At 41.1% G+C, this 13,399-nt stretch overlaps 1 protein-coding gene across 7 annotated transcripts in view; it reads right to left on the bottom strand.

Moving 5' to 3' along the window:
- Positions 1-13,399, bottom strand: part of EPB41L4B (erythrocyte membrane protein band 4.1 like 4B) — a 166,176-nt gene that overhangs the window by 119,386 nt on the left and 33,391 nt on the right. The window contains exon 2 of one of the 7 annotated variants that reach the window (XM_074546510.1): positions 2,038-2,101. The exons of the other annotated variants lie outside the window; for them this stretch is intronic. The gene's annotated coding sequence lies outside the window, so the exon portion shown is untranslated. The remainder of the gene's footprint in view (positions 1-2,037; positions 2,102-13,399) is intronic. 7 annotated transcript variants of the gene reach the window in all.

A 13,399-nucleotide genomic window follows, 5' to 3' on the forward strand; every position in this document is an offset into this window, starting at 1 on the left:
GCTCTGTCTTTTAGCAGTCACTGGCAGTGCTGTCTCCAAGTGTCTCAGACAGGCTAAACATGCATAAAAGCCATCTGTGCTCCTAATTAGCCTTGCCTCCTGGTGCTCAGTTATCATCTGTCCTTTAACTTGCTTTCTTCTGCTCAGTCAAGCCCTCAGTTGCTTCAAACACAATCAGCTGTACTGAAAGCCAGCAGCAGTTCCACAATTTTAAGCACAAAAATGCAACTGTTCTGCATTCTTATAAATCCAGGGTATCCAACAGATTCAGCCAAGTACATGTTGGAGGCCATGGCTGGGCTTGCAAAAGCTGCACTGAAAACCACGTTACCCATCCCAGCACTGCTGCTGCAGGCCGTACTGTCAGTCAGCCACTTGTGTTCAAATTCCAGTGTGCAAGCTGCCATCCAGAGAGGTCACACTGCAAACCAGCCATGACCTGGGTGCCTGTCCCACCCTCCTCTGGTGGCCTAATAAGCACATACAGAAAAATGGGGAAAGAGTTGCATTTTTTGTGCTTGAAATCATGCAAATACTACTTTATGTTCATAAAATCAGTGCTAACTGAAGAAAAGCAAGTTACTCATACTTCCATGAGGCTGGCTAGCTTGCTCAAGCTGCAATGAAGATGTCAGGTTATTTTCTTACCAGCCAACCATTGACTTCAATTTTCAGTTCTGGCTACAAGCTCACTTGAAAATGTGACACTGTTCAAATAACCATTAAGCCTCTCCCCCTGTCATGGCAATAGCACCAGTACTGCTTCAGAGCCTGCTACTGCATGCAAATGATGTTTAAATGTAGTACAGACCACAGAAACAAGCAGCTCTGCTGAACGTGCCCAGAAGAAAATGCAAGTGATGACGTATGTGAACTTTTATCTGAAGGAGAACAAAATTCATTTTAGTTCTTTTGAGAAATTAGCTGAAAACAAGAGTCAAAATCCCCTTAACTTCCCCCTGCATAAAACCTCAAACCAGCAAAAAATGCCAAATGCATACACACACCACCAAGCCCTCAGCCCTTCATCAGCAGACAAAAACATCCCTTTAATGGAATTTACTTATTATAACCTTAAAAGAACAAACATTTTGCTCCCAGTCATTTCTGTCAAAGCCCCAAACTAAAATATTGCTATTTCCTGAGCATAAGCAGCTTAGAAGCAAAGTTAAAGAACCCCTTGAAAAATGAGAAAACACAAAAGCAAAAAGAACCCCAAATTCCCGGAAATAATAAACCAAACCAACAAACCAAGCTGCTTCCTTCAAATTACTCTCGAGACCTACAATAAAAGTCTGAAAAGCTAGGACTGTCACAAGTCACATCCCATCAAGGGGATGGAGAGAACCTCAGATAAGCACACAACCACTTCAGAATATTCTCTCAGTGGGCAGATTGGCCAACAGTGCAAGGCAGCTGGGTTCCTGCAACCAAGATGCCAATGAGAATTTGCAGACGGTCATTAAGAAAAAAAGTCCCCTAACAGTGGGTATAGTAAATCCCACTATTGCTGCACAGCAGCATTTTCTAACAGCAGCCAGACTTTTATCTCTCCACCAGCTACTGACAAGAAGAATCAGCATTCACTGGAGGAGAAGCCTGAACAAGGACAAATAAATAGATCACTGTATTTTATATGTACCAAGTCTCTACATAAACCCAAATGGCACTGGGCTTCTAGTCAGATCACAGTACATTTACCATGCTAGTGTTACATTGGAAAAGTCTCTTGCACTGGCTTATACTTTCTTCCTGTTATATAAAGGCAGTCACTCGTCAATTAAAAAAAAAAAAAAGTCCAAGAACAAAAAAGTAACAATAAAAATAAATAAAGAAAGCAAACAAAACCAAGAAACCCAAACTACTAAGAACTAAGGGTGGGGAAGGATAATATGCTATTTTCAAGCTTTGCAATAGGAGGAAAGAGAAGATTTTTCATTATTCATAAAGTACAAACTCATTAGGATGAATCAAAGATTGAATTGGCAGCACAGCATTACAGAGAATACACAGACAAGAGAGCAGAGAGGGAATTACCTCAGATGCAAACAATCTCCAAAGAGTCCAAAGCCATGCCAGGAATTGCTCACTGGAGAGATTCCTACATACAGTAACACAAACAAAAAGCAGATCCAGGAAAGTCAGGTGAGATTTGAAGGGAAAGTATAGGGTTTCCTTTGCCACTTTACATCCCTGCTGACAGTCACTTCCTTCCCCATCTCTCAAACACATTGTCTCTTCCTCCACTGGACAAGTGAACCAAACTTATAAAGTGATCTGAACAATGCCAGCTTTTTCTGAAAGCTGGTTTTGCACAGTTTTTGAAATAGGCACTTTCACTAGCTGAATTTTACAGTACGGCCCTTCAAAAACTGATTATAATAGCATATCCAGAGGCTCAGAAGCCTGTTTTGCTGCTGAAAAAAGGAGCAAGAAACTACCAACTCTCAAGACCTGCATTATCCGGAAGGGATAATTTCACCACTTGCTTAGTTTTTTGCAGAGAAGATGGGGCTGTCCCAGGCTGGACACAGCTGGTTTCAGTCATCTCCACAGCAGACCCACTGACCACTGGTGGTGGGGGGTACAGAAGTCAGGAGTGAAGGAGTGGATTTGAGTTAGGGAAAGAGTCAGCTTTATCTTGACCTTTAATTCCTTAATTAAGTCTTTTAATTCCCATTCTTTCTCCATATTTCCTACCCCCATCCTGCAGACTAAATGAGGGGCTGGCTGAAAGGAGCCTGGCTGATGGCTAAGGCTAACCTACTGCAGCGGGGAAACCCTTACGCAGGGCAATTTCACATTTCCATCACTCATCTAAAGGGCATGCTGCCTTTGCAAAGCCTTTAATCTCTCCAAAAGTCACATGAAGGGCAGGCAGGTACTGCCATGGTAGGTGCCCTATACATGCAATTACTACTGTCAACATTATTACCAGCAGTGACATTTTTATTTTATTAGACTCAGAGGAGGGTGAGGTTCTGCTCATTGTCCTTATCACCAGCATATACTACTGGCAACACAGACCTCTTCCCAAGAGAAAAGCACTGTCAGCACTTCTAAATGGGATCCTCAGGCAACAGATAAAAGCAAACATCAGCCACAGAACAAAGCAGTAAAAAAAAAAATCCTTACTTGCAACTTTATGTTCTGGAAGTCAGTCTGGACTCCTGTTATTTTAGGAACAGACATGTTACCCCATCACAATTTTAAAAAAGGGTTACTTGTACGTAAAGAAGATTCCTTTTCACCCCTAGAATGCCAGCTCCCCCTCCTGACCCAGTTGAAATATTACATGCCCCTCAAACAAAGTGGTGGAAACACGAAGTAGCTAGGATAAAGAGAACAAAAACTTATGCTGAGACTCCTTAACCTACATGATTTCACTCAAAATCAACTTTGCAGTTCTGCATTCCCAGAGGAAGAGGTTCTATTTGATAAAGCTAAGCTATGGGCATTGAAGTGGGAGCCACCTCTTTGAGGTGATACCATCAAACACAACTCAATGTTATGCTTTAGGCTGCCCTTGCCCATTGCCCTCCTGCACAAATCACAGTGGGATAGAGGTGCCATTTTTCTGGAGAGCTGGAGAAAATTCTAGGTCATGAATTTAAACTGTATCTGAGAAATAACATGGAACATTGGCATAAGATGACATTAAAAAGAACAAGGAGAAATAGGCAAGTGCTATCAGGAGATCCCGAGAGAGTTTAGCAAAGACTCTGAACTTTCTTATGCTAATGCTGTACCAAAGTTTCAAATGACATCTTTGCTTTCTTATACACCTGTACCTGAATTCTCCAGGAGTAGAAATAGTTTTAAGCAGATGCAACTGTACAAACAAAATTTTCCATATAGACACATCCTTCATATACATGCATGGGTGCATGTCTCAACTATTTCCAGTTTTTTAAACCTGTTTTAAATAGGACACATTTATGACTGTCTACAGTAAAGCAGTTTACCTATAAGGCTCTACTGCCAACCTGGCTTCAGCATGAATGTAGCTCAGACCAGCAGTAATGGCCAGTCAGACACACAAGCAACACAAGTAGCTGTACTTGACATAAATTAAGGCTGCAGGGCTTGCACTCTCCCAGGCACACAAGTCACAGGTTCTGTTCCTGACTCCCACCCAAGAGGTTTTTCAGGGCAGCTGAATGCCTTGTGAAGAACTGGCCACAGGGGGAAGTTATATCAGTTAAACATCACTCCTAATTCCAGCTAGCGGCGCTTTCAAGCCCCCTCCCCACACAAACAACCACACAGCAGAGCCTGGCGAGGGCCTGGTGTGCCAAAAGCTCCTTCCTGACACTGGTATCCAGGCAAGGAGGAGGCCACGAAGCTGTGCTGAGGCTGGAAGGCAAAACCTAGGACAGCTGCTCTAAGAACTGGTATCTTACATAATGCCTTAAAGATTGTCACTTCTGAGTGCGTAGAAGAGAATCCTCACCACCAAGTGCTGACCTGTAAAAGCAAAAAGGTGCAGATTCCTTTAGTACTATCACATCATGTATGCTGCACGAATTTACTTTTATGTCTGGATAAAACAAAAAGTTCCTTTAAACCACTCCTCTCCTCCAGCATAAACTTGCACACTGTTAATGCTCACGTAATTCATAGTCAATTATTTCTATGTCTTTTTTAAAACTTAAATAACATCTACTATTTGTGGCACTTTTCATAGCACAAAATTAATTCCACATGCATGCTAGCATTAGAATTAATTACCTATATTAATTACCCTATAATGTGCTAAACCTTCCATATAAATCATATTTAGTATTAATCACCCTGACAGTTACAGCCAGTAAAAGAAGTTCAAAGATGTGAAAGAGAACCAGTGACCAAAAAGGGAGTTTGGAACTTGAGGACAAAGCTCTAATGTGGTCTTTTCCTCAGAAGCTCTATGGATTTAAAAATGCAAAGAAACTCTTTTTGAAGTTGTTTATTCAGACAGCCAACTGACTTCAGCGCTCTTCACTCTTTGTTCCTTCATACACTAAGTCATACTCTTCTCCAAAGAATCAACCTCAATTATTTGATTTTCTCTGAAGAGACCCAAAAATCCAGAGATTCAGAAAAATCAGTAAACTCTCTTAAACTGCAGGTTTATAATCAGCAGACTTAAAAACAGAGGAAGACCAGGAAGTTTGCCAGTAAAAGTATTTTATTTAGTGGACAGCCAAGAAGACAATTATTTTTAAACACAAGCATAATTAGACAAGTACATGCAATTAAAGACAATCACTACAAATTACATTTACTTTCAAGAAAGACAATATACAAGATGAAAAGCCATGTGGTTCTTATTCAAAAAACTTCATTTAGAACCACTATAAAAAAGAATAAACAGCAGTTCAAGTTAACAGAAAACAGCTCTCTCAGACCATGTTCCTGCTCACTTAAAACCACTGGCAGAGCTAGGTTTATTATAAAAAAGTTTAGCACTCTAATCTTCTTCACTGCTGCCTAGGAATTACATGACAAGATAAATTCTCTTCATACTACAGTATTTAACTTCTTGCTCTCTTACAAATATTCAGATCTGAAGGACAAGTGAACACCTTACTGCACTGAAATAAGCATGGCAGCACAATGTTCTGTTTATCCTCATTCTAAAAAATGAGCAAGGACTCATGTCTGGGGTTTTTTTCTGAATAAACTGAGAAGTTCTGGGCGTCAATATGAGGAGCAGGAACACTGGGTTTAAGCCAAAAATTATTTGTTGATATTTCACGCCAACCAACAGATCATCCAATCGAGTTAGGTAAGAGGCTGAGAAGATAAAAGCTCTCATTATAAACAGAACCTCTGAGCCCAGAGTCAGTATGCAGAAAAGCACCGTATTCATCAGAATCTGGAAAAGTGATGTTTTTGAAGAAGTGAGAAAAGAAGAACCATTAATCTGCACAAGTGTCAGCTTCTTTCCTGTCAGGTTCCCTGCATGCTGCAGTTTTTGCTGCCTACTTGGAAGGAATGCTATATGCCAGCATTTCCTCTGGATGTAGTTTAAAAGACAGCCTTTGGAAATTTTAAGGCAAAAATACAGATGAAAACACATGATCAAAGGTCCTTGTACATACATTCCAGAGAGTATAGACAGATTTGCAATAGCCAGAATGCTGCCCCACATATCGCTTGATTTGAAAATCCATCTGGAGCAGGCTGCAGCTTTTAGTAGTTTGCAGGAAGGTTTGAGTTTTGTCCTTTGCTTTCAGGGTCAGCTACCCTGCCTGCTCCATGCCATGAAATGAATTCTGGACACTTGCACAGCAAGGGGAAATAAAACAGAATCAAAAAACTCTCATGGAAATTAAACCCAAGCAGCATAAAGGAGTAAAAAAATATAATATCAGCTGATTTATTATACATGTGCATTAACAACATCTCAATAAGAGCTTGCATGTTTAATTCAGACCACCAGAAAAACATAGGGTAACTTTGCTATTGCTGTAGTGTCTGCCAGAAATTCAGCAGAACTCATTAAACTGGTGACACTCCCAGTGCACTGTGACAGGCTAATGGGGCATTCCTTGTGGCTGATCCTTTTCACCAGAGCATTTTACCTCAACACAAGTTTTGCCCCGCTTGACAACTTTTGCAAATTTTTTTCTCTTAGAGTCTGACTCAAGATAGATCAGACCTGACATTCCAAATTGGCCAGTCACAAATGGCTGAACTACTACCACCTCAGTTCTTTAAAATAACAACTTAATTTTCAAGTGAAACTTCTTAATTTTTTTATTTCAGGGGAAAAAATGTCACCAAGGCCTTATTGTTTGAATACATCAAAGTCCATATCCAAAAGTCACTGCAACACAAAGCCACTTCACAGAATAGGTTTTAGTTGAAGGGATAATGAACTACTTAAAAATGAAGCCACTCTTTGATGGCTCCAGCAAAGACTGTACCACCAGTTCTTTGCAGACAGTAACAAAACCTTTCATTTATAAAGCCAACAAAATTGGTAGAAATTTCGTCAAAATTGGTAGCAAATTCTTCCCTTTGTCTCAGAAGAATTTTATTTCACAATGAAAGTGAACGCAAGAGCAGAGAACTCCCACAAACTTGCAATACTTCAATTAAATATCCAACAGAACTTAAACCATCAGCATTAATACCAAACATTCTGATGGTCTAAAAAGTCAAAAAGTCACTGGAGGATCATATTTTGCTGCCCTAATTCCATTTTCTACCACTAATCACAGAATCATGGCATACCAGGTTGGAAGGGATCTCAAGGGCCATCTGGTCCAACCTTCCTTAGCAAAAGCACATTCTAGCCAAGATGGCCCAGTACCCTGTCCAGGTCAATCTTAAAAGTGTCCAGTGTTGGGGAATCCATCATCATCCTGGAGACATTATTAATATGAACAATATTTCTCACTACCAGACTTACAGACTTGGACAGAGTCAAGAGCAAACTCAAGTTCTTCTGTTGGAGCAAAGTTCTGCAAGCCAAACTCTGGTTGTAGGGACTTCACTGCCTGACAGCTTTTAGATGACACCAGCAACTCAGATGACTTCAAAGTCATATATATGTAAGCAGCAGAGCCTATAATTGCAACCAAATACAACACCACACTGCTGATGCAGGAAGAACAAGCGTCAACTCACTTGTTCAGCTGTGCTGATTCTGAAAGAGACAGCATGTCATGAAGTTTATTCAGGCTGAGCAACAAAGCACATATGACTGTTGATACAGCCAGAGAGTCTGTAGACTAAGAGAGACTAGTCTTTCATCTCCCTGTATTGAAAATACCATATGTTGGGGGAAAACAAACAATTTAGATGAAGAGAGTGATAAGCTGAATGCTCACTCACCAATCACACATACTGAAGATCTTATAATTATGCCTTTTCATCATCTTGGATGAGAGACCAACAAAAGTTGTTTATCTCGATTGTTGTTGGTTTTCAGCATGGTGTCCCACAACATCCCCACATCCACACTGGGGCACTACAGTCTAGATAGGTTGATCATTGATGTCTACATCACTGCTCTCAAAGGGAAGTGGGTAGTGGTTTGAACACTGCCTGGAGACATGCTGTAATGGGAATTCCCTTAGGCATCCATCCTGGAACCTGCATCCTGTTCAACACCTGCATCTACCATATGGAAGAAGAGATGGAACACATCACTTTTCAGAGGACACCAAGCTGGGCTGTTCAGGTGACCTGTGTGAAGGCAGTAGCCAGGGACACTGCCAAGCCAGAGATCAGGGAAGAGCTACAAGAGTGTTACAAGGCTGGGTCATATATCCTACCAGGTTGACAGAAGTACAGAAAGATCACTACTGTGATGGGCAAAACAAATTCAACTTGAAGAAGATTAACATATCTTATTGCTAATTAATAACAGCAGGATGGTGAGACATAAAATCAGAACTAAACAAAATTTCCCGTCCACTTTCTTCCCAGGCTCAACTTCACACCAGACTCTTCTACCTCCTCCCTCACTGAGTGGGTCTGGGGAAAATGGGTAGTGTCTCTTCACAGCTGCTTCCTCCTCTTCCATTGCTCCTTCCTTCCCCTGTTTCAGGATCGGATCCAACCCCATGGGATACAGTCCTTCAGGAGAGGATCCAACCCCATGGGATAGACTCCTTCACTGACCAGGAGAGGATCCAACCCCATGGGACACACTCCACTGACTTCTCCAGAGTGCAATCTTCTCATAGTCCACAGTTCTTCAGGACTGGCTCCAGCATGGGATCATTCCACGGAGCAGAGTCTTTCAGGAACAGACTGCTCTAGTGTGTCCCCGAGCCTGCTCCAGCATGGGCTCCTCTCTCCATAGGGGCACAGCCTCCTTTGGACATCCAGCTGCTCCTGCTTTGGGACATCCATGGGCTGAGGGTGGATCTCTGCTCCCCTGTGGGCCTCCATGGGCTGCAAGAGGGCCATGGGTCTTCCTCAACCTGCTCTTCACCACAGGCTGCAGGGAATTCGTGCTCCAATGCCTGAAGCAACTCCTGTCACTCCTCCTCCCATGACCTTGGTGTCGGCAGGGCTGTTTCTTTCACAGTTTTCTTGCTCCTCTCACAGCTGCTGTGCAGGGCTTTTTTCCCCCTAAATATGTTATCACAGAGGTGCTCCAACATTGCTGATGGATGCAGATTTAGCCATGGCAGCTCCATCTCGAAACTTGCTGGAATTGTCTCCATCTGACATGAGGCCAACTTCTGAATCTTCTCACAGAAACAATCCCTGCAGCCTCCCTGCTACCAAACCCTGCCACACCAATCCACACATGCATGTAAACATACATATGTTTATGCCTCTTGCAGACTCCACTGTCTTTACCTTGGTATGCATGCTTCTCATACATCACATACAGATTACTGGGCCATCAGTAGGAAATTCAAAATAGCCAGGGCTCCAGGGGGAGGGTAGAGAGCCTTGCTGTACTAGCTCAAGGCAAGGTTATCTTAGATCTGCCATACTCATCGTTACTGAAAGGCAATACTCTCTCTACTGACAATATCACTGAACTCACGTCCTCAATAAGGCATAAAAACTCTTTCAGTTTCTGAGAACTAGGCTGTCTCCTTTGTTTGTCTCTCTCATCTTCCCTCCTCACTCCCAACTTTCAGAGGAGGAAATGATTCCACACTTGTTATTCAATAACTCTGGGCATTGAATTAGAAGTCAACCTTTTAACAAATGTAATATATTTACTGATACAAACACAGTCGACCAACAATATACCGCTTATTTTGATGTGAGAGCACTTTCTCCTTTCTGCTCAGACATTCCACACAAAGGGAAGTGCCAAGACTCCATGAGCCACAGGGAGTCAGTGGGGAGGGCACACCTGCCTGCAAGCAACACCAAACGCTTTCCAGCTTCATTTTCACAACATCCAGGGGCTGTGAAATCTCATGTGTTGGAAACCATCCTTCTTTAGCCCGAGCTACTCTCTCACTCCAGTGAATTCATTTTCCCCAGTGAATCATGAAGACACAAAATTTACAAACTACAATATGACAAATATTTAACAGCTTGAAACATTTTTAAAGCCTTATGTTATTTTAAATGTAAACATAGGTTTAGATTTATTATCTCCCAATCCATGTGAGTCATAAATGTTCCCACTTCCCCCCTCCCCAATTTAAGCTTCCTGCAAATGAAGAGACATAAGATTGACAGTTTGTTGGTAACAAGCCTTTTCTGACATTGTGTGTAACTCGTACTGAATTAATGCCATTTTGTTTACATGCAGCATTTAGAAGCAAAGCATTTTCTCAAGTTATGTTCCAGTTGTCTTCTAGCTTTCATCACTGTTAAATATGCTGGTTGCTTTGAATTTTCAGGATAAACTATGATCTAGGGTGAGTATTAAATTGTAAGATTTGTTTGAAGCACAAGGGTAAGGGCAGATATCAAACTCAAACAATTGTCTTTGTTATTCTCCTCTGAAGCACCCACTTAGTTAAGTATAACTGCATGAAAAATGGAAGCCTAACTAATCAAAACAAGCATTAAAAAAAAATCCATTGGCACAATACATCTGGTTCCCAGGACACAAGATCAAACAATAATTTTCAGAAATATACAGGTCAAATCAATTTGCTTTAAACCAACACAAGAAATGCTTAAAACATCATCTTCCAGAGAGTCACCAGTTGTCTTCAAGACCCCAGGGTCTTGAAGGAATACAGTACAGCTTGTTTACCATCTGGATATAAGCAGATGCTTTCCTGGTCAGTAAGGTAACTTGAAACTCCACTTCCCTCATGAAGAGGTTGTGCCACAAGCAACTTGTTCTGGAGGAACTTCTGCACTTCAGTAAACTCAGCACTCATTTCAGAATAGGAAGTCTGCAAGGTAATCACAGCAGAACAACTCTGCTAGAACTACTATGGCTAAGTTTCCTCTGGAGTTACATCTTAATACTAAAAACTAGGTTAAACACATATTTTCAACTGCAGAGTTAGACTGACTCAGCAAAGACTAAAAAGGGCTTAAAAGGCAAACCAAAGACATTGCTTGAAATAAAAAACCCAAACAACTACAAGTAGTTCTGAACATATCCCATCAAGATGAATAAGAATTCAATGCAATATGTACTTAGCAGCGTTTTTCACTCATATATTTGCATCATCCTTAAATATGAAGATTCATAAAAATTGCAAACATCTTCCTCCCTTTAGAAGATATCAGCAGGTAGGCTGCACTATTTATAAAGCTTCACAAGGAAACCAGAACTGCCTTATTTACATGTCAGAACAAGCTGGTGCACATGAAACACTACATAATGGAACAGACACACATACCATACTTTTATCATGCACTAAAATCACATCTTAATTTTTCTCAACAGCTTTAGATGGCATCTGTATTTCTGTACTTCATAGCAGCCCAGTTATTGATCCTGTATTCTTTTTGCAGCATCTCTATGAACAGATGAAATATTATTTTGATGTTTTCAGACAGGGCAGGGGTTAGAGGAGTCAAGTAATATTTTGCTCATGTAATATCACAATATTAATACAAAAGGAGTGTTTTTCTCTGTATTGAACATGGTAGGCAGACCAGTTAGCTGACAGAGAAAGCAAGCAATACCAGGAATGCACATCTAACATCTCGTACACTACTGATGCAGAAACCAAAGGATGAAAGCCATTGCAGTGGAGCAGAGGAGAAATACTTGGACTGAAAAAAGTGAAGGCTGCAACTATGTGTAGCATGGAAGAGTCAAGAGAAGACATCAATAAAATGAAAAAGAAGGTAACAAGAGTCACAGAGGCAGATGTAAATTTTGAAATGTATGAGGTACAATTGAAAAAATTCAACCTCGAGAAGAGACAATGTGGGAAAAGACAGGAGATCATCTGGTGGTCATCTGCTATTACTATCCCAGAACCCATAGAGATTACCAGCATTAATACAACAAACACCTTTCTCTTCTAGATGGTATACATACTGAGCCTTACAAGACCAGTTTAAGGTCATAAAATTCTCTTGCTGCATGATCCTGCAATGCCCAGCACAACCCTGTCTTAATTATGCCTGGCTGGGCACCATTTACAAGATCTAGATGCTCATCTTTAGGACTTGCACAGCTACAAGACTTGTAAGGAGACATTCTGTTTACTTTTTGTCCAACACAGCGATTTTAATTTCAAGCTACTTAAGAACTTCTTCAATCACAGAAACAAATGTAAATATTGAAACTGGAGGGCCCAGGGGGAAGTGCATGGCATTAGAAAACTTGAGCACAAAAGATATTTACAAACAATTTATCCAAAACCAACAAAATTATTGTATGTGTACATATTGTACTGGAGAACTGACTGCAGTGCAAGAATCAAGGTACAGGAGGGAAAAGAGTTGGGCAATTAGTTGGCAGAAGGCCCGGCATCAACAGCCTAGGATTGCCCAAGCAACACACTGTCCACACAAACAGCTCCAGAAATTGTGCAACAAACTCCAAAGTGCCACTGCCTCCAATCAGGAGAAAGGAAGCACAGCTCTCACACAGCCCACTTCCATGCTACATGCTTTCAAACACAAACTCATGAGCAACTCACTCAGATATTATGCTTCTAGTTCACCACATCTGCCCACTACAGAAGAGCTAGACTTAAATATTCTTACAAAATTACTGCCAGTTCCAGACAACAGTATCAAGTATCAAGTGTAGAGGTATGGCATCCTACTTCTGAAAGGTAACAATTAAGCAGCAACTATGATGAAGGTAGGGGGATAATCAGTGCTGTCCTAATGATAATGGAGAATTATTTCACATTAAACATATTAACCACAGACTTAGACTGTGTTGCTGCAGCAAGTCAATGTCTAGTCTCACACAGTAAACTCAGCCTTTTGGTGTGAATACACCTAGTCTTTACTAACTCTTGAAGCCACAGACGGGAATTACTAAACATCTCTAAGAATTCTCAAGCTCTCTGGTGCTTTCCAGTTTCTTGTTTCCCGCTATGCTGAACTTGAATTGCCATCCATCAGTGACAGAGAGAGCCCTTGTGGAAGAGATGTTGATTTAGTGAAGCACAAGGAACTCAAGAGCAAGTTGCTTCTGAGAAAATCCCAGCTCCCCAGAGCAGTCAAACGTGTGCATGGGTGCACATGTGAAGACACCCAGGAACACTTAAGATCCCACTTTCACAGCCCCATTTCAGGCAAGAAGCTGACTGGAAGCAACAAATCCTACAAGGATACTAAGGGTTCCCCAAAAGCTCTATTAGAATTTCATTACTAGGAGAGAATGTCTCATCATTATGGCAAAGATAAAAACAAAAACCAACAAAACTTGCTTAGTAGAACTCTGCCTAGACTTCCACTCTCTCAATAGGAAGAAAAGCCAGACTATGATCTTGAAGTCTGAAATATTACCACATTTTCCTAGGACAAAGCCCAAGAGACTACTGCT

The sequence above is a fragment of the Zonotrichia albicollis genome, chromosome 1 (assembly GCF_047830755.1).
Source record: "Zonotrichia albicollis isolate bZonAlb1 chromosome 1, bZonAlb1.hap1, whole genome shotgun sequence".
NCBI classification, from domain to species: Eukaryota; Metazoa; Chordata; class Aves; order Passeriformes; family Passerellidae; genus Zonotrichia; species Zonotrichia albicollis.